At 40.3% G+C, this 20,861-nt stretch overlaps 1 protein-coding gene across 4 annotated transcripts in view; it reads left to right on the top strand.

Moving 5' to 3' along the window:
* ATRNL1 (attractin like 1) overlaps positions 1 to 20,861 on the top strand; it is a 792,651-nt gene that overhangs the window by 17,576 nt on the left and 754,214 nt on the right. The gene's annotated exons all lie outside the window — the stretch shown is intronic.

Here is a 20,861-nt window from a genome sequence, read left to right as displayed (position 1 = left end):
TTTAGTAGTAAAGGTGTTGTGATAGGAAAAATTTTAAGATAGCCCAAATAATTATGTTATATTGTGTGGCAAAGAGGTGTGATGATCTAAATTGGCTTAATCTGATCATGTGCCCTTTAAAAGTGGAACATTTTCCCTGGCAGAGGAGCAAAACAGATTTGAAGCACAAGGAGAGGGAGGGAGCCAAGTTTGAAGGAACCGGAGAGTGGCCTCTAGGAGCTGGGAATAACCCCAGGCCAGTAGCTAACAAGGGAATGGGAATCTCTATTCTACAACCTGAAGGAACTGAATTAATTCTGCCTACAACCTTAATGAGCATGGAATGGATTCTTTTCTAGGGCATCCAGATCAGGGTCCAGCTTGAGTAACCCACCTGAGTTCATGGAGACTTCTGACCTACAGAATTGTGGGTCTTATTTTAAGTTTCTACATTTGAGATAATTTGTTGTAGCCATCTTGGTTAGTGTCCTTAGATGGGGAAAAGTTTTAATTGGTAGTCAGTTCTGTGGTCACAATATGATTTGTTTAAATTAGTGATATAAGATGGTATCTCAGATGACTTACTGTTGTTTGCGTGAGGGGTTTATTTATTTGAAAGGCAGAGTGATGGGGAGGATGGAGAGTGTTGGGAGCTGGTAACGCAATTCAGGTCTCTTGCATGAGTGGCAGGGACACAATTCCTTGAGCCATCACCTGCTGCCTCTCAGAGTGTGCATTAGCAGGAAGCTCAAATAAGGGGCAGAACAAGGACTCAACTCAGGCACTCTCAGATGGGATGTGGGCTTCCCAACTGGTGCCTTAGCTGCTGGGCCAAACATTCATTCCCAGTCAGTCAATTGGTTTTTATGAAGGAGCCGAGAACATGGAATGGGGAAAGGACAGTCTCTTCAATAAGTGATATTTTGAAAAGTGGCTATCTGCATACAGAAGAATGAAATTGGATCCTTCTGTCACCCTTATACAAGAATCCACTCAAAGTGGGTTACAGACTTAAATGCAAGACCTAAAACTGTAGGACTACTAGAAGACATGGGGCAGTGCTATGTGATGCTGGTCTGGGCAATGGTTTCTTGCATATGATCATGAAAACATAGACAAGAAAAGTGAAAATAGGCAAATGGGATTGACTAAAACTAAAGAAAAGCATTTCTATGGCCAGGAAACAATAGAAGAGACAAACCCATAGATTGGTAGAAAATGTTTGCAAATCATAGAACAGATAAGGGGCTCATATCCAAAATGCATAAAGAACTCAAACTACTCAATAACAAGAAAAACACCCCATTTAACAACAGCAAAACCCTGATCTGTGACAACTGAGCACCTAAAAGGAAACCTGTAGAAGTGAAACTGACACTATGAGAAGCAATGACATGATCAGCCCTTATCCTGTCAAGGAACAGCTTACTATTTTGTCCTTTTTAGTATTTTCTTTTTCTTTTTTCTTTTTTTGACAGGCAGAGTGGATAGTGAGAGAGAGAGACAGAGAGAAAGGTCTTCCTTTGCCGTTGGTTCACCCTCCAATGGTCGCCGCAGCCAGCGCACTGTGGCTGGCGCACTGTGCTGATTCTAAGGCAGAAGCCAGGTGCTTCTCCTCGTCTCCCATGGGGTGCAGGGCCCAAGCACTTGGGCCATCCTCCACTGCACTCCCGGGCCACAGCAGAGAGCTGGACTGGAAGAGGGGCAACCAGGACAGAATCCGGTGCCCCCACCGGAACTAGAACCCAGTGTGCTGGCGCCGCTAGGCGAAGGATTAGCCTGTTGAGCCACGGCGCCAGCCAGTATTTTCTTTTTCTACTTAATACCATTGGTTGAACTTTTTAATTAACACACAGTTATTCTTAGGCATTTAAATCCAACTGAAAATCGATCCCTGTTAAAAATAAGAGTGGGAATAAGAGAGGGAGGAGATATTCAGTTCGGCACATACTTCCTTGAACTTACCCCTAAGGGTAAAGCTAAAAAGTTGCCATGGGACTCCAAATCCCATTAAGTTGACAGGTACAAATACCATCTTACTAGTTAAAGTGATCAGTTTAAGTTCATAACTGATCATAAAGATAGGATTAAGTGTCAAAGGGATCAAATAAATAAGACCAGTGTCTGCTAATAATAATTGATAGAGTTAAAAAAGAGAGAATGGTCCAAGATGGGAAGTGAGATATGCAGCAGTCTCATAGAATCACAAATGCCCTAAACAGCACTCTGGCCTCAGAATCAGCCCTTAAGGCATTCAGATCTGGCTAAAAAGCCCATGAGAGTTTCGCAGGCATGGAAGCCAAGCAAAAAAACCCAAAAACCAAAAACCAATGACTTAAATGAAAGATCTCTGTGAGTGAGATCTCAGTGGAAAGAAGGGGCCATCAAAGGAGGAGATACCTTTCTCTGAAGGGAGGAGAGAACTTCCACTTTGATTATGGTCTTGTCTAAATAAGGTCAGAGTTTGTGAACTCAAGAGGCTTCCATAGCCCTGGCAGCTCATGACAAGAGCCTAGGGTGATTACTGACATCATAAACAAGAGTGTGAATTGTTAAATCAACAACAGGAGTGACTGTGAACTTGCTCCCCATGTAGGACCTCTGTCCTTAATGTGTTGTACTATGAGAATTAATGGTAAAACTAGTCTTCAAACAGTACTTTATACTTTGTGTGTCTGTGTGGGTGCAAACTGTTGAAAACTTTCCTTAGTATAGAGTTGATCTCCTGTATATAAAGATAATTAAATATGAATCTTAATGAAGAATGGGATGGGAGAGGGAATAGAGATGGGATGGTCTGTGGGTGGGAGGGTGGTTAAGGTGGGGAAGAACCACTATAATCAAAAAGTTGTATGTTCAAAATTTATAAATAAAAGTTTTCTATAAAAAATAAAAAATATGCAAAGGATCTGAATGGACGTAAAAAGGCTCATAAATATGTGAAAAATGCTCAGTATCACTAATCATCAGGGAAATGTAAACTGAAAGCATATTGAGATATCACATCATACCTATGAGAATGGCTGTTATCAAGATAAAAAATTAGTGTTTATAAGGATGTGGAAAAAAGGGGAACCTTGTACATTGGGGAATATTACAATATAGCCATTTTGAAAAACTGAAAATAGAGTTATATTGTGATCCAGCAAAGTTCATCAAAATGGAATTAAAAGATAATATAATTTTGGTACCAAAACAATTGAAATTAATGCTGTTTTCCCTAGTATGTATTTTCCATGAACTTTCTGAAGACACTGCCCCTCCCGCTATACCCAAGGGATTTGAAATCAGTATGTTGAAGAGATGTCTTTGCTCCTGTGTTAACAGCGTCATTATTCACAATAAACCAGATTTGAAAATAACCTAAGTGCTCATCAACAAATGAGTGGAATAAAAAAGTGGCATATTTACACAGTAGAATACTATTTAGCCTTAAAACAGACAAAGTGGAATTCTGCTGGTTGTGATAACATGGAGTAACCTAGAGGATATTACACTAATTGAAATAAGCCAGCCGTAGACGGATATCGCCTGATTGGTTTATATGTTGAATATAAAATTTGAACTCAGTAAAATGGGAGTTAGGCATGGAAAGGGGAAGGTCTAAGTGTACAAAGTTTCAATTCAGCTTGTGGGGTGGGTTCTGGTATTCTGTTGTGCAGCAGAAGTAAGGGAACTATAGTTAATAATGTAGCGGGGCCGGTGCTATAGTGTGGAGGATCAAGCCACTACCTGCAGTGCGGGTATTCTATATGGGCATTGATTCGAGTCTCAGCTGCTCCGCTTCCAATCCAGCTCTCTGCTATGGCCTGGGAAAGCAGTGGAGGATGGTCCAAGTCCTTGGGCTCCTGCACCCATTTGGAGACCCAGGGGACGTTCCAGGCTCCTGGCTTTGGATCAGTGCAGCCTCCCACCATTGTGGCCATTTGGGGAGTAAACCAGTGGATGGAAGACCTCCCTCTCTTTCTCTCTGCCTCTGCCTCTCTGTAACTCTTTAAAATAAATCAATAAATATTTAGCAGATATATGTAGCAGATATTTCAAAGCTGATAAAAGGGTAAATTTTAAATGCTCTCACCATGAAGAAATGCTAACTAAGTATGTGAAGTGATGGATATATTAATTAGCCTGTTTTATTCAATCCACAGTATATACATGTATCAAAACATTAGCTCATATCCTATAAATATATTTAAATTATTTGTGTATCCTATAAGTATGTATAGATTGTTATTTTTCAATAAAAGTAAAATGAAAAAGGAATTAATATTTTAAGTAGAAAATCTGTTGTAAAGACTTCCGTGTGAGGGTAACTTACAAAGGTTACTATGTGTAAAGACTGTACCTGATTACATCTGACTGTTCCCTTGAAGAATAGTTATGCTAGCACTAGACCCATACTGTTTGATAAATAGGATTTATTCTTTCAGGAACTTTATAAAATTAGACCTTTGCATTGGAATGGGTGTTTGACCTAATGATAAGCTGTTAGTTGGGATACCTACATCCCATATCAGAGTGCTTAGGTTGGAGTCCTGGCCCTGCTCCCAATTCTGTCTTCCTCCTAACGTAGACAGTGGGAGGCAGCAAATGATGGCTCAGGTAATTGCGTTCCTGCCATCCAAGGGAGAGATGTGGATTGTTATCCTGGCTTCCAGCTTGGGGTTGGGTTAGCCTGGGGGATTGTGGTCATTTGTGTAGTGTACCAGTGCATGGGAGCTTTGTCTATCTGTCTATGTCTGTGTTGCTCTTTGTGCTTTAAAAAAAATGAATACGTTGCATTTTCTTTTATAATGCATGAATCACACTTTCTTTTTAATAACCAGGATAAGGAAGAGCATCCTGATCAATTTTAGTTCTTTTTGATGTTAGTGCTGTTTTTTTTTGTTTTTTTTTTTTTTTTTTGCAATTAGTAGTGGCCACCCCTATGTTATAAACAGGTCAGCATGCTTATTTAATTAAGATCTCTGTATTGGGCAGTTTCAGCTAGAATGAAACATTAGCAAGGCATATGGACATGTGGCAGGCATGTAGACACAAGGATTGGCAGACTAGGAATATTTCTGTGAAGGGCCAGATATTTTAGGTTTTGTGGCCAGATGGTCTCTGTTGCTACTACTCAACTCTGCTTATTGCATGTTAGCAGTCTTCGACAATATGTAAGCAAATGGGCCTAGTTGTGTTCCAATAATGCTTCATTTACACAAACAGACTGTAGGCCAGCAGTTAGGAGCACTGATCTAAATTAACATGTCAATGTAGTTGTTAGTTCAGGAACAGGAGTGTGACAATTGAAAAGTAAGTTGGAGCTAGCGTTCTGTGTTAAACCATTGCTTGCAACACCAGCATCCCATATTGGAGCACCGTTTGGAGAACTGACTACTCCTCTTCTAGTCCTGCTCTCTGCTAATGTGCATAAGAAAGCAATGGATGATGGCCCAAGTGCTTGGGCCCCTTCCACCCACATGGGAGACCTGGGTGGAGTTCCAGGGATCCTGGCTTTGACCTCAATCAGCCTTGACCATTGTTGCCTTTTAGGGAAGTGATGAAATGTTGAAGTAGATGGAAGTGGGGCCAGTTCTGTGGTGTAGTGGGTAAAGCCTGCTGCCTGCAGTGCCAGCATCCCATATGGGTGCTGGGTGCTGGTTTGTGTCCCGGCTGCTCCACTTCTGATCCAGCTCTCTGCTATGGCCTGGGAAAGCAGTAGAAGATGGCCCAAGTCCTTGGGCCCTTGTACCCATGTGGGAGACCCGGAAGAAGCTCCTGGCTCTTGGCTTTGGATCCGCGTAGCTCTGGCCGTTGTGGCCATCTAGGGAGTGAACCAGTGGATGAATCACCTCCCTCTCTCTCTCCCTCTCTCCTTCTGTCCCCTCTGTGTAAATAAATACATCTTTAAAAAATTTTTTTAATTTATTTGACAGATAGAGTTCGACAGTGAGAGAGAGAGAGAGAGAGAGAGAGAGAGACAGAGAGGAAGGTCTTCCTTCCATTGGTTCACCCCACAAATGGCCGCTACGGCCGGTGTGCTGCGCCAATCCGAAGCCAGGAGCCAGGTGCTTCCTCCTGGTCTCCCATGTGGGTGCTGGGGCCCAAGCACTTCAGTAATCCTCCACTACCTTCCCAGACCACAGCAGAGAGCTGGACTGAAAGAGGAGCAGCCGGGACTAGAACCAGGCGCTCATATGGGATGCCGGTGCCACAGCCGGAGGATTAACCAAGTGAGCCATGGCGCCGGCCCCCAATAAATAAATCTTTAAAAAAAAAAGTAGATGGAAGGTCACTCTGTCTCTCTGCCTTTCAATTAAATAAATAAATAAATAAATCTTTTTTTTTTTAAAGTTAATTGAAACTTAGAATGCATTGTAGAAACATCATTAAATATGTATATACTGAAACCTACTTTCCTACTTAGGTAGTTGAACTACATGCTGCCTACTTTTTGGGTAACTTCACTCTGTTGAAATGTAAGGGTGTTAGGGGTAAGAAGTCAGTGAATAAATTGGAAACTAGGTATTTGTGGTCACAGCATGACCTTAGATATAGATAGTAAGATATCTGAATTTTAGAAGAGTTCTAGATTTGAAGCGATCCAGAGTATGGAATGGGAATGCTTTGCGCAAATGGCATGGAGGTAAAAATTCTAGGAATTTAAGAACAAGCCATGAAACTATAAAGGGAAAATTGTTTTTTACAGGTTATGAAGTAGCACGGGCTTTTCTCTCTTCTTCCTGTTCCTCCTATATCTTGGTGGTGAGAAGAGATTTTCCATTCATCTTTTTTTGATTGGAGGCAACCTCCCATGCTTCCAGTAGACTTGAAATTGGCAAAGAGGGGTAAATGGAGGAAAAGATAGGCTTCTGGTAGAATCTTTAATGCCAGGAGTGAGGGATGAAGAGAAGGAATTCAGGTGCTATTAGGAGAGTTTTCTCTTAAATCTGTGCAATTATGCCATTGAATTGAATAGAATGGGATAAGGTGTGTAGTTTTCTGATACTCCTATTTTATAGCTCACAAGAGGACAATTCCTTTATATCATCTCTTACATGGGGGAGATAAGGGTTGTTATGGCAGCTTCCTAGAATATATGTTTCTTAGAGGCGAGGAAAAAAATTTTTTTTTGACAGGCAGAGTGGACAGTGAGAGAGAGATACAGACAGAAAGGTCTTCCTTTTCTGTTGGTTCACCCCCCAACGGCCACTGCGGCCGGCACACCGCGCTGATCCTAAGGCAGGAGCCAGGTGCTTCCTCCTGGTCTCCCATGCGGGCGCAGGGCCCAAGCACTTGGGTCATCCTCCACTGCCTTCCCGGGCCACAGCAGAGAGCTGGACTGGAAGAGGAGCATCCGGGACAGAATCCGGCGCCCCGACTGGGACTAGAACCTGGTGTGCCGGCATCGTGTCTCAATTGGCTATTTAAATTACAGTAGTATTTTGATTTTGATGGTTTGTTACAACTGCAAGTTGCGAACTGGGGAGAAGCTCAATTTCTTATTGGACTCAACTGGGTAAACTTTTAGACAGAATTTCCCCTTCTATTACCTTGCGGTTTGCCAAGAATGGAGATAATATAAGACTTTCAAGTTGTGATAGTGAGACTTTTAGATTTTATTAATATTTTTCATTTTCTGAGACATCATTTTCCTGATTTATTTTAGCTTTCATCCATGATTTCCTAAATCTATTTAAGCATATTTAAGATGATTATTTGATGTCTGTTTAGCAAGACCGGTTCCTATGTTTCCTCAGGAACAATGTCTCTTAATTTCTCCTGTGATTGGGCTATGCTTCTTTTTTTTTCTCTGTTCCCTCCCTCCCTCCCTCTCTCCCACCCTCCCTCCCTCCCTCCCTCCCCTCCTTCCTTCCCTCCTTCCTTCTTTCCTTCCTTCCTTCTTTCCTTCTTTACAGGCAGAGTTAGTGAGAGAGAGACAGAAAGGTCTTCCTTTTTCCGTTGGTTCACCCCAAAAAGTGGCCATTGCGGCCAGCGCACTGCGCTAATCCGAAGCCAGGAGCCAAGTGTTTCCTCCTGGTCTCCCATGTTGGGGCAGAGCCCAAGGACCTGGGCCATCCTCCACTGCACTCCCGGGCCACAGCAGAGAGCTGGACTGGAAGAGGAGCAACCGGGACTAGAACCCGGCACCCCAACTGGGACTACTAGAACCCGGGGTGCTGGCACCACAGGCGGAGGATTAGCCTAGTGAGCTGCGGCACCGGCCTGGGCTATGCTTCTTATTTCTTTTCATGCTTTCTAATTTTTTTGTTGGAAATTGGACATTTGGCTATTAGAATGTGCTAAGTTAGGAGTTGTTTTTTTTTTTTTTTAAACCTTTCTCAGGGTTTGTTTTTGTTTCTTCTTGGGGTTATAGTTATTTATTTAGTGTGTTTTCTAAACTATTTGGAAAGACTGTATTTTTTCTTGTGTTTGGTCCCTGAAATCACTATCTCTTTAGTTTATGGTCAGCTAGTATCTTGGCAGATTTCCTTAAATGTCTGGAGCATAGGAAAAATGAAAAGCTCTTCCATCTTTGGAGATTGGCTCTGTGTGGGGCACTCCTTCAGTGCTTAGTCCTGTTTACAGCTCTGCCTTAGCCTCCACTCCTTGGTTGTTCTGAACCTAAAGATTAGCCAGAACTGAAAGCTTTGTCTCCTCAGGTCTTTTCTGCATATGCATTCCTCTTTGATCATGTGTGTGGTTTCCTAAATCCCTCTGTATGTATCCATATGGCTAGGCAGAGGCTTTTCAGTGCCCTAATTCTCCAAAGAATCTCCTCAGCTTTTCCTCCCAGGCTTTAGTGTATCATTGGTTGACTTGAGTTGTATGTTTTGCTTAGGTAGCAGTGGGCTGTTTATTTGTCTTTCATTGTTTTTGAGGAAGCTGTGCCTTTTGCACAGCTACTTCTCTGCTCTGAAGGGGTTTCACATTAGGCATGGGAATTTGAATCAGCAAATGAATTTGTGAATTAAATATGAAAAATATGAGGTGATTTTCAGTTGCTCAAGGGATTACTATAATTAAATTTATGGGCTCCTCCTGGAACCAGCCTGAATAACTGTTAAATATATCCTCTCCATTCTTATGAGCATTGTCATCTGGGTTACTCTATATAGTCTTATCTCTACTATTCCGCATTGCTCCATTGAATCTTTTGGAATTCTCTAAACATAGTATGCTCTTTCATTAGCCTCCAAATCTTCACACAATTCTCTGCAGGGAATATTGTTATGTGTCATTCTTTTTATATATTGCTGGATTAAACTTGATAATTTTTTTAACTTTTATTTAATGAATATAAATTTCCAAAGTACAGCTTTTGGATTACAGTGGCTTTTCCCCCCCTATAACTTCCCTCCCACCCACAACCCTCCCATCTTCCGCTCCCTCTCCCATTCCATTCACATCAAGGTTCATTTTCAATTATCTTTATATACAGAAGATCAATTTAGTATACATTAAGTAAAGATTTCAATAGTTTGCACTCACACTGAAACACAAAGTATAAAGTACTATTTGAGTACTAGTTATAGCATTAATTCACATTGTACAACACATTAAGGACAGAGATCCTACATGGGGAGTAAGTGCACAGTGACTCCTGTTGTTGAATTAACAATTGACACTCTTGTTTATGGCGTCAGTAATCACCCTAGGCTCTTGTCATGAATTGCCAAGGCTATGGAAGCCTTTTGAGTTCACAAACTCCGACCTTATTTTGACAAGGTCATAATCAAAGTGGAAGTTCTCCTCCCTTCGGAGAAAGGTACCTCCTTCTTTGATGGCCCCTTCTTTCCACTGGGACCTCACTCACAGAGATCTTTCATTTAGGGTTTTTTTTTTTGCCACAGTGTCTTGGCTTTCCATGCCTAAAATACTCTTATGGGCTCTTCAGCCATATCCGAATGCCTTAAGGGCTGATTCTGAGGCCAGAGTGCTGTTTAGGGCATCTGCCGTTCTATGAGTCTGCTGTGTATTCCACTTCCCATGTTGGATCGTCCTCTCCTTTTTAATTCTATCAGTTAGTATTAGCAGACACTAGTCTTGTTTATGTGATCCCTTTGACTCTTAATCCTTTCATTATGATCAATGTTGGTGGGAATGCAAACTGGTAAAGCCACTATGGAAGTCAGTTTGGAGACTCCTCAGAAACCTGAATATAACCCTCCCATACAACCCAGCCACCCCACTCCTTGGAATTTACCCAAAGGAAATTAAATTAGCAAATAAAAAAGCTGTCTGCACCTTAATGTTTATTGCAGCTCAATTCACAATAGCTAAGACCTGGAATCAACCTAAATGCCCATCAACAGTAGACTGGATAAAGAAATTATGGGACATGTACTCTATAGAATACTATATAGCAGTAAGAAACAATGAAATCTGGTCATTTGCAACAAAATGGAGGAATCTGGAAAACATTACCCTGAGTGAAATAAGCCAGTCCCAAAGGGACAAATATCATATGTTCTCCCTGATTGGCGACAACTAACTGAGCACCAAAGGGGAAACCTGTTGAAGTGAAATGGACACTATGAGAAACAGTGACTTGATCAGCCCTTGTCCTGACTGTCGAGGAACAACTTAATACTTTACCCCTTTTAGTATTTTTTTGTTCTACTTAATACTATTGGTTGAACTCTGTAATTAACACACAATTATTCTTAGGTGTTTAAATTTAACTGAAAAGTGATCCCTGTTAAATATAAGAGTGGGGATAAGAGAGGGAGGAGATGTACAATTTGGGACATGCTCAATTGGACTTGCCCCAAATGGTAGAGTACGAAATGTGTCAGGGGCTTCCAATTCAATCCCATCAAAGTGGCATGTACCAATGCCATCTTATAAGTCAAAGTGATCAGTTTTGGTTCACAATTGATCATAAATTTGATAATATTTTGTGTTGTATTTTTGTGTGAGGAGTATTTGTAATTTTTATTTCTTGAGATATTTTTGTTAGTTTTTGGTTTCTTGATCAGAGTATTATCTTGAGATTTTAAAACAATTGGGTATATTCCTTTTTTCTTTAGTTCCTGAAAGAGATTGCAAAATATTGATATTATTTCCTGTTTAAATATGTGGTGGATTTTGTCTGGGATTGTATTATTTTTGGTGCACTTTAAAAAATATTTATTTTATTTGAAAGGTAGTGTTACAGAGAGGCAGAGAGAGAGAGAGAGAGAGAAGGGGCGGGGGGAGAGGGGAGAGGAGAGAGAGTTCTTCCATTTGCTGGTTCACTATCTAGAAGGCCGTAAAGGCCAGAGCTGCATTGATCCAAAGCCAGGAGCCAGGAGTGCCTTCCGGGTCTCCCATGTGGGTGCAGGGGCACAAGCACTTGGGCCATCTTCTACTGCTTTCCCAGGCCATAGCAGAGAGCTGGATTGGAAGTGGAACAGCTGGAACTTAAACCAGCGCCCATATGGGATGCCGACATTGCAGGCGATGGCTTTGCTTGCTACACCACAGTGCTGGCCCCTCTAATTCAGTTCTGATGTTACTTATTGCTATGGCAAAAGAACAAGTAGTCATTTAAATATCACATGAATTTATTTGTGTTGTCAACCCTTGCTTTTGAAAGACATTTGCAGACCAAGAGGGTCCAAGAAATCTGAGACTTTAAGGTCTATAACCACATAGCACCCTTCTAGGTATCAGGATTCCGTTTTGGTTTTGGTGCACTGTCTTTTTGTTTTTTTAAAGATTTATTTATTTATATTTGAATGAGTTACACATACACACACAGAGAGAGAAAGAGAGAAAGAGAGAGGTCTTCCATCCGATGGTTCACTCCCCAATTGGCTGCAATGGCTGGAACTGCGCTGATCCGAAGCCAGGAGCCAGGAGGTTCCTCTGGGTCTCCCACGTGGGTGCAAGGGCCCAAGGACTTGAGCCATATTCCACTGCTATCCCAGGCTGTAGCAGAGAGCTGGATGGGAAGTGGAGCAGCCAGGTCTCGAACTGGCGCCCATATGGGATGCTGGTGCTTAAGGCCAGGGCATTAACCCGCTGTGCCACAGCGCCAGCCCCTGGTGCAGTCTTTAGCACTGGAGTTTTACCAGGACTACATTATACTTTTTGTGTTATTCTGCTCCTTTTATTTCTGGTTATTGGCCTGTTTTTGAGCTTGATTTACCCTGTGGCTGCAGGAGATTAGAATTTCTAAATATTAGAGAAGCCTCTGGCTGTGACACTGCCCCTAAAATTACAGAGTCCATAATTTTCTTCCTTTAGCCCATTAGTGGCTTTTAACAGCAATCAACTGATTTTACAGTTCTTACAATTATCATTGCTATTATATTTGTTAAATATTAGGAAGGATATCATAAGCCAACTGTATTAGTGAGTGCTTCACCTTCTACTCAAAGCCCATCTCAATTCACTACAAGTGAAAAACCTTAGAAATTGTGATGTGATAGCATGCTGTGGGCTATTCCCACAGTGTCTACCATGAAGATGGCCCTGTTACCACCTGGTTAGTAATTGACTCAGCCTCAAAGTCTGATCCTGAAGTTATACTTTCTAGTATGAACTATGTTAGTTGGTTACCCTACCCTCTGTCACTATTTAGTAGATGCTGAGACAAGAACTAAACACATGTAGTAGTATATTTGGGAGGCTCAGGCAGAAGACTGATACATAGAAGAGAGGGGAGGAAAGAGGTAAGGAAACTGAGGGTTTCCCCAACATCTTTTTTTTTAAAGAAAACTTTTATTTATAAATATAAATTTTGAACATACAACTTTTTGATTATAGTGGTTCTTCCCCACCTTAACCACCCTCCCACCCACAGACCATCCCATCTCTATTCCCTCTCCCTCTCCCATCCCATTCTTCATTAAGATTCATTTTTAATTATCTTTATATACAGGAGATCAACTCTATACTAAGTAAAAGATTTCAACAGTTTACACCCACACAGACACACAAAGTATAAAGTACTGTTTGAAGACTAGTTTTACCGTTAATTCTCATAGTACAACACATTAAGGACAGAGGTCCTACATGGGGAGCAAGTTCACAGTGACTCCTGTTGTTGATTTAACAATTCACACTCTTGTTTATGATGTCAGTAATCACCCTAGGCTCTTGTCATGAGCTGCCAAGGCTATGGAAACCTCTTGAGTTTACAAACTCCGACCTTATTTAGACAAAACCATAATCAAAGTGGAAGTTCTCTCCTCCCTTCAGAGAAAGGTATCTCCTCCTTTGATGGCCCCTTCTTTCCACTGAGATCTCACAGAGATCTTTCATTTAGGTAATTTTTTTTTTTTTTTTGCCACAGTGTCTTGGCTTCCATGCCTGCGAAACTCTCATGGGCTTTTTAGCCAGATCTGAATGCCTTAAGGGCTGATTCTGAGGCCAGAGTGCTGTTTAGGGCATTTGTGATTCTGTGAGTCTGCTGTGTGTCTTGCTACCCATGTCCCCAACATCTTTGACTACTACAATAAGAAATCTCTTTTCAATTATGCAAGGTCATACTTGTTATTTTCTAAAGTAGTTATACTGATTTATTCCTCTGACAATTCTTTTTTTCCACATCCTTGCCAATATTTGGTATTATTGATATTTTTAAGTTTTCTGTGGCATCAGTCCTAAGAGCTCATTTCTCATCTCTGATTTTATATATGCAAATATTCATTTTTTCTTAGTTTAAAGGTTTATTGATTTTGTTTATCTTTTGTATTTTTAAAATTTCTATTTCATTTATTTCTTATTATTTCTTTCCTTCTGCTAACTTAGGGTTTGGTTTGTTCTTGTTTTTCTAGGCTCTTGAAATGCATTGTTAGGTTATTTGCTATCTTTCTTTTTTTTTGTTGTGTGGGTACTTATTGTTATAAACTTTCCCCTTCCACTGTTTTGCTGTATCCCATAAATTTTTGTATGTTGTGATGTCAGCTTGAAGGAATTTTTAACTGTTTCTTTTGATTTTTTCAGTGACCCGTTGTTCACTGAGGCGCATGGTTTTCAATCTTTATGTATTTGTATAATTCCTAGAAACCCTTTTGTTGATTTTTTTTCCCATTATGGTCAGAAAAAAATACATGATTTTGGTTTTTTGAATTTTTTGAGACTTGTTTTGTGGCCTAATATGTGGTGTTTCCCAGACAGTGTTCCATGTGCAGATGGGAACAATGTGTATTCTGCAGTTGTTGAATGGAGTACTCTTGTTGAATTGTTCCCTTGATCATTGTATTATAACCTTCTTTGCCTGTTACGGTTTTTGTCTTGAGTCTATTTGTCTGATACTAGTATAGCTAACTCCCGTTTACTTTTGTTTTCTGTTTGCATGTTGTATCTTTTTCTGTCCTTCCACTTTCAATTTGTGTGTCTTGAATGGCAAAGTAAATTTCTTGTAGGCAGTCTATTGTTGGGTCTTTTTTAAAATCCATCTAACCAGTCTGTATTTGTTAATGGAGAAATTTAGTCCACTTACGTTCAAGGTTATTATTAAGTAAGGACTTAGTCCTGTCATTAAAGAAAATCTTTTGTTCTCTTTTTAGCAAGTTTTATGCTTTCACATGTTTCTGTGAGGATAACAGTCTGTCTTTTGCTCCTGTATGTAGGTCTCCCTTAAGCCTCTTTTGTAAGGCTAGTGTTGGTAGTAAGGAATTCCCTCAGCTTTTGCTTGACTTGGAAATTCTTTATTTCTCCATTTATAAAAGATAACTCCACTGGGTGAAATATTCTTGGTTGGCAATATTTTCTTTCAGATTTTGGAATGTATCATTCATTCTTTCCTAGCCTGTTAAAAAACGATCTCTTAATTTAGTGGGGGAGGGGTTCCCCTAAAAGTGATGTAGTGGTTTTCTCTTGCAAATTTTATAATTTTCTCTGTGTTGTGTTTTAAGTTTGATTATAGTGTGTTGTGATGAGGGGAGCTTTTCTGATCATGTCTATTTGGGATCCTATGGACCTCCTGTACTTGGATGTCCATATCTTTGCCCATATTGGGGAAGTTTTCAGCTATTATGTCATTGAATAAGTTTTATAAGCCTCTCTTCCTCTTGCCTTTGTGAATATCCACAATTTGAAAATCTAATGGTGTCACAAATATATTGAAGGCTGTCTACAATCTGCTTAATCTTTTTTGTGCTTGTTTTTTTTTTTTTTTCTTTTGTGTTTGGAATCTTTCAAAAGAGCTTTCTTCAAGTTCACACATTCTGCTTGATTTAGTTCATAGTTGAGGCTTTTACGTGTAAATTTTATTTGACTTGCTGAGTTCTTCATATCTAAGATTTCTGTTTGGTTCTTTTTTAAGATCTCTCTGCTGAAATTCTTATTCATGTCATGCATTGTTTTCTTGATTTTGTTCAAATATTTGTATTCTCTTTTATTTCTTTGAGCATTTTTGTAACACTTCTTTTTAATTGTCAGTAATTTCTTCAATCTCCCTTTTCTCTAAGTTTATTAGTAAAATGGTATTGTGTTCCTTTTGAGACATGATATTGCCTTGCTTTCCCCATGCTTCCTAAGCTGATATTTGCACATCTGGTGGATTAGTTGTCTCTTAACAAGTGGTTTTCATGATAAAAGGCTTCTTCATGAAGACATGGCTACAGGTATCTGGTAGGCTATTTCGGCTTTATTTCTACTTGGGTGCTCTAGTCTAGTCTCCCTGTATCTTCTTCCAATGGTTGGTGGCAGAGACAGAGGAGTTGTGAGGTGCTCCTCATAAGCCACAGGGGAGCACGGGTCTCAGTAGCAGCCCATGGGGCAGGATGTGGGGTTGTGAGAGCACCAGCCTAGAGTCTTGGAGGTGTCACTTGGGTACCTGTGATGGCAAGGGCGTGGTTGGGGTTGTATTAGCATCAGCCTAGAGTCTGGCTGGAGCATGTGAATCCCTGCAGTATCAGCTCTAGGTTTCTCTGGACAGGCTTGGCATCCACCTACCTTTTCTTTTTCCAAGCAGACAATTACTGTCTCTGTTATATGCTGCTTGGGGTTGTGAGGGGAATGGAGTAACCAATTTTGTGGCTACCTATACTACAATGATAGATCACATCCATAACTCACAACACCCGCATCCCCTGCCAAGACCACTACAGTACAGGGTAGGGCCAACGTCCATTTTCTGTGGCTTTTTGTGATGAGGTTGACTGGCAACCCAAGTCCCCTGCAGCCAACCACAGCTGATGCTGGCTAGAATATACATCTAATGAGCTGGGAATGCAAGTCCACATTTAGGACTGGGGCAAGTCCAGGGGCTTTATCCATGTGTACTGACCTGGGCACACTCACTATTAGTATCTGCCCAGTGATGACCTTATTTGATCCAAGACACAGTCCTGTGTTGGCTTTGGTGCCCTACTCCTCAGTGATTGGAGTCTTGCTCCTTACTGTTTGTGCATTTGGGAGAGGGGTGGTAAAGGCAGTTTGTTGGCTGCCCAGGCTGACAGTAAGCTGGATTGCACTTGAATCTTATATCTACATCCATTTTCTTGCAGATGCACACTATGTCCACAAGTTGCTGGGGGTTATGCAGGCTGAAACTGTCATTTGTACCACAAAGTCACAGGTCCCTGACTGATGACGGGGTTGTGTCTGTGAGCCCTGGACTGAAGATAGAGGCCTTTGTGCTTTGCCTGGCATTGGGACTCATTGCAGAAGGCCCAACTCTGGACTTCCAAAGCCCTAAGTTCACTTCCCCACCCTGCTACCCAGTTGCTGGTGTCTTGCTCCACTATCTGCTGGAGGAAGGGTGGCAAAAGTGGACCCTTTTCCAGAATTTCCATAGGCAGGTGCTAGCTAAGGGTCAGAGGCCATGAAGGTCCTGTCCAACTTTGGGTTTCACCATAGCAGGCCTGGCACTGGGTTTCAGGTCTAAGGTCTGGTCCTTATTCTCTCTCACTACTCAAGAGGAAAGTGTCTCTCTCCATGTTTTGCTACCAAGAGTTGGGGGAGGGGTGATATGCTACCTGTTTCCTTCTGCCTTCTTCAATGCATCTTTTATTATTATTATACTAAAACTAGGCACTATGGTCTGTTACTTGGATTCCTTGGCTCTTATGAAGGCGATTTGACGCGTGAATAGCTGCTCAAATTGGTGTCTCTGTGGGGAGATTCTTGGAGTATCTTACTCAGTCATTATTTTGCTCCACCTTCAAATAATTTTAACTGTTATGTTAGTGCAAAGTAGTGGTTATTGTGATTTTATTTTGTACATCCTTAATTATTAGTGTATTGATCTAAGTCCAGTTAGGAAAGAAAACTCTTGATTTTAACAGGAAAATTTTAATGTAAAGAGATATTAACTGTGTTAGCAATTGGGAGTAATGAGAGATTAGTTAGTGAGAACTGAGGAGAACACCGAAGAGTATAGGAATATTAGGTATAAGAGCATCCACTACTGCTTTTATGGCTAAGATACAATGCCTAAGTGAAGGCCACTTCCTGCTTCTAGCCAGATACCTATACATCGCTGGGAGGACATGACTGAGGTTTATGAATGGCAGAGAAGTTTTCTTTGGGGTTGTTGGTAGTACTTGCTCAATATCTGCGCACTGGAACTTTGCCTAAAACCACTATATAGGATGCCCGAGGAAAGCTGTCAGTGTGTCTCCTGTGGGCACTTTTCTGAATTTTCCTGAGGGGCAGTGCTGGTGGAAGTTGCTGGTGGGTCCCATGTAAGAGTCTGTGTAAGAGAAGCCACACAAACTTCAAGAGCTGTTGACAAAGCATGCTGTTTAACATCTTGGATCTAGCAAAGGAAAAGTATTTGAAGGATTCAGATCTTTTTTCAGAGTAGGCAAATAGGGGAAATTGGAGTTGAGAGGTTATAGATGGATAACTGGCCCTTTGTTCTCTTTGGTGATTCGGCTTCCCTAAGCAACCTTTTAAACATATTTGAATGCTCCAACAACAACCAAACAACACTGTGTCTACCTGAGAAGATAGACTTCCTACATGTGAAGTTCTTGTTTTTTCTCTGAAGAAAAACTCAGTCCCCAAAGTCATCGTTTTCATAATTTTTTAATAACTCATATTCATCCAGTCACACTGAAAATTCTGTTGCCTGAACACTAAATTATAAAGTTAACTTCCGACAGCTTGTATACAAAATAAAAAAGTGAAAGAGTATACATTTAATAAGCAAACAGAGTGTACAAAGCTATTGTAATCCTTGTTTTTATAAAACCATAATTGATAATTTGTGGTTTTATTCTTCTACCTATTCCCTGTTTCCCCTGCTCTGAAGCTAGAATCTCGGCTTTTGGAATTTTATCATGAAGGATTGATTTCTTAAATATTCTGCTGTAGTTTGGTTATCTTCTATGGACCTATCTTCTAGGTCTTTCACACTTTTTTCAACTATGTTTAATTTGTAGTTAAACTTGTTTGTTGAATCCTCAATTTTGGTGATTGCTTTTAGCACAAGAATTTCTATCATTTCTTTCAAATATGCTATTACTTTTTTTAGTTTGAATTAACTGCCAACATTTTAAATCTTGTCTTTTTTAACTTAATAAGCATATTTGTTTTATAGAGTATATCTGATAATATAAATAATTGGAGTATCTTTGAGTCTGTTCCTATTGTCAGTTATAGTGTCTTATTTTTTGCATTTTGTCAAGCATAATTATCATTGTGCTAGATATTTTATTTGAAAAATTATTCGTTGAAGTAGTTTGAGGGCTATATTGGTATTATCTTTCTTTCTAGAGTATGGATCTTCTATTAGGAGCCTTGGCAGATGAGCAGTTGTATGCTGCTTAGGCTGATTTTAAGGCTTGGAATTTTCTGCTACCCAGATGACTTGTAGCAAGACTACTACAGTCTAGCTAAGGGCTGGTTTATTTCTGTACATCCTTACCTTAATAAAGTTAATGTGTCCCAAGTCAAATTGCCATGCTGTTTGTTTCCATACCTTTTGTGGGCCATTACCTCTGACTTTGTCCCTCTTCTATTCTTGAGGCTGCCAAACACACTCCCACCCTATTGGAAAAGCCTGATAGGCATCTCAGCAGAGCAAAAGCAGCTCTGAAGGCCTTGCTTTTCTTAAAGAATTTGTAACTTCTGGATTTCAGCTTTTATCATTTTATTATTTATAAGATGTGATATAAGATTACTAATTACTCACTATCTCACAGGGTTTTTGAGATTTTTTAATGAGGTAACATGTGCTCATAGTAGCAGCAGGCACTTAGAAAATGCTTTTTATTATTAACACTAATTTAAGAACATAGGAGTTTGACTATTCTTCAGAAACTTTTCCAAGAATGAATTAAACCCTTTATTATAAAACCCAAGTAGGTAGCAGGGATTATGAAATATGTACAAATGATATTAATGTTTTCTGTCAATTCTGATATAGAAAAATGAAAATTTCCCCCTGATCTTTTTTAAGTCTCTATAAGGAAAATTAATTTAATCTAAAAGTAGATAGTGACCCTAATATTGGTGTGTATATATGTGCATCTTTTTGTGAGTACATAAACACCCATAGTCTGTGATCCGTGAGTGTATATATACTTATATACATAATACATATAAATGAGAAAGTGAGAAGATATTTTAGTTATTTGAAGTATGGTTTTTTGTTGATGATTGGACTGGAAGTAAGAACAAAATGAAATAGATTTGAGATCTTTGTAAATATTTTTTTAAAAGATTTTGTTTATTTGACAGGTAGAGTTATAGACAGTGAGAGAGCGATACAGAGAGAAAGGTCTTCCTTCCGTTGGTTCACTCTCCAAATGGCCGCAACTGCTGGAGCTGCGTCAGTCCAAAGCCAGGAGCCAGGTGCTTCCTCCTGGTTTCCCGTGGGGGTGCAGGGGCCCAAGTACTTGGGCCATCTTCTACTGTCTTCCCGGGCCACAGCAGAGAGCTGGACTGGAAGAGGAGCAACCGGGACTAGAACCCAGCGCCCATATAGGATGCCAGTGCCGCAGGCAGAGGATTAATTTAGTGTGCCATGGCGCCGGCCCCATGTTTTAAATCTTTTTAAATTCTGAAAATCTGAAATTTTCCCAACTGTCTTTCTGTGTATGAAATAAAGATATAAAACCTTTTGATTTAGTCTGTTTTTAAAATGGACTGAATACTTGGACTAGATGTAAAGTAGATAAGAGAAAATGATCATAAAAATAGGTAATAGAACTCTGTAAGATCTATAGACAGCCACCTTAGAAATTATGGTACATGGAAAGTAAATAGAGCTAACCATGTAAGTCTCCTAAGTGAGATGTCTATATGCTGTTTCTCTTTTTTTTTTCTTTTTTTCTTTTTGCCTCAACTGAATTTTTGTACAGGTGAAATTTAACTTAATCTGTTTTACATGTGCATTATAATGTTTAATCTTTCAATTTTCTTTTTTTTTTAAGATTTATTTATTTGAAAGAGTTACACAGAGAGAGAGAGAGGAGAGGGAATGAGGGAGGGAGAGAGAGAAAGAGAGGGAGGAAGAGGGAGGGAGGTCTTCTATCTGCTGGTTCACTCCCCAATTGGCCGCAATGGCCGGAGGTGCGCCGAAGCCAGGAGCCAGCAGCTTCCTCCTGATCTCCCACGTGGGTGCAGGGGCCCAAGCACTTGGACTGTCCTCTACTGCTATCCCAGGCCATAACAGAGAGCTGGATCGGAAGTGGAGCAGCCGGGTGTCGAACTAGCGCCCATATGGGATGCAGGCGCTTCAGGCCAGGATGTTAATCCACTGTGCCACAGCGCTGGCCCCAATTGTCTTTTTCTACTAAGTGAATTAAAATGGTCATGGTGTATCAAGGTTTGAAAAGAACCAAAATGAATTTCCTTTGAGATTTAGAGAGAAATATAGCAATTTGCATATTTCCCTTTGTTGTATGTAAATCCTCCATTTTGGGAAATTGCCATGTCCCATTCTTTGGATTAACGACTTTCAAATGTTCAAGCATTACTGCATGTCTTAACGTTACTTTAAGCTA

Source organism: Lepus europaeus, chromosome 17 (genome assembly GCF_033115175.1).
Source record: "Lepus europaeus isolate LE1 chromosome 17, mLepTim1.pri, whole genome shotgun sequence".
NCBI classification, from domain to species: domain Eukaryota; kingdom Metazoa; phylum Chordata; class Mammalia; order Lagomorpha; family Leporidae; genus Lepus; species Lepus europaeus.
Note: the sequence above shows the minus strand (reverse complement) of the source record. Positions and strands in the feature narration are given on the sequence as shown.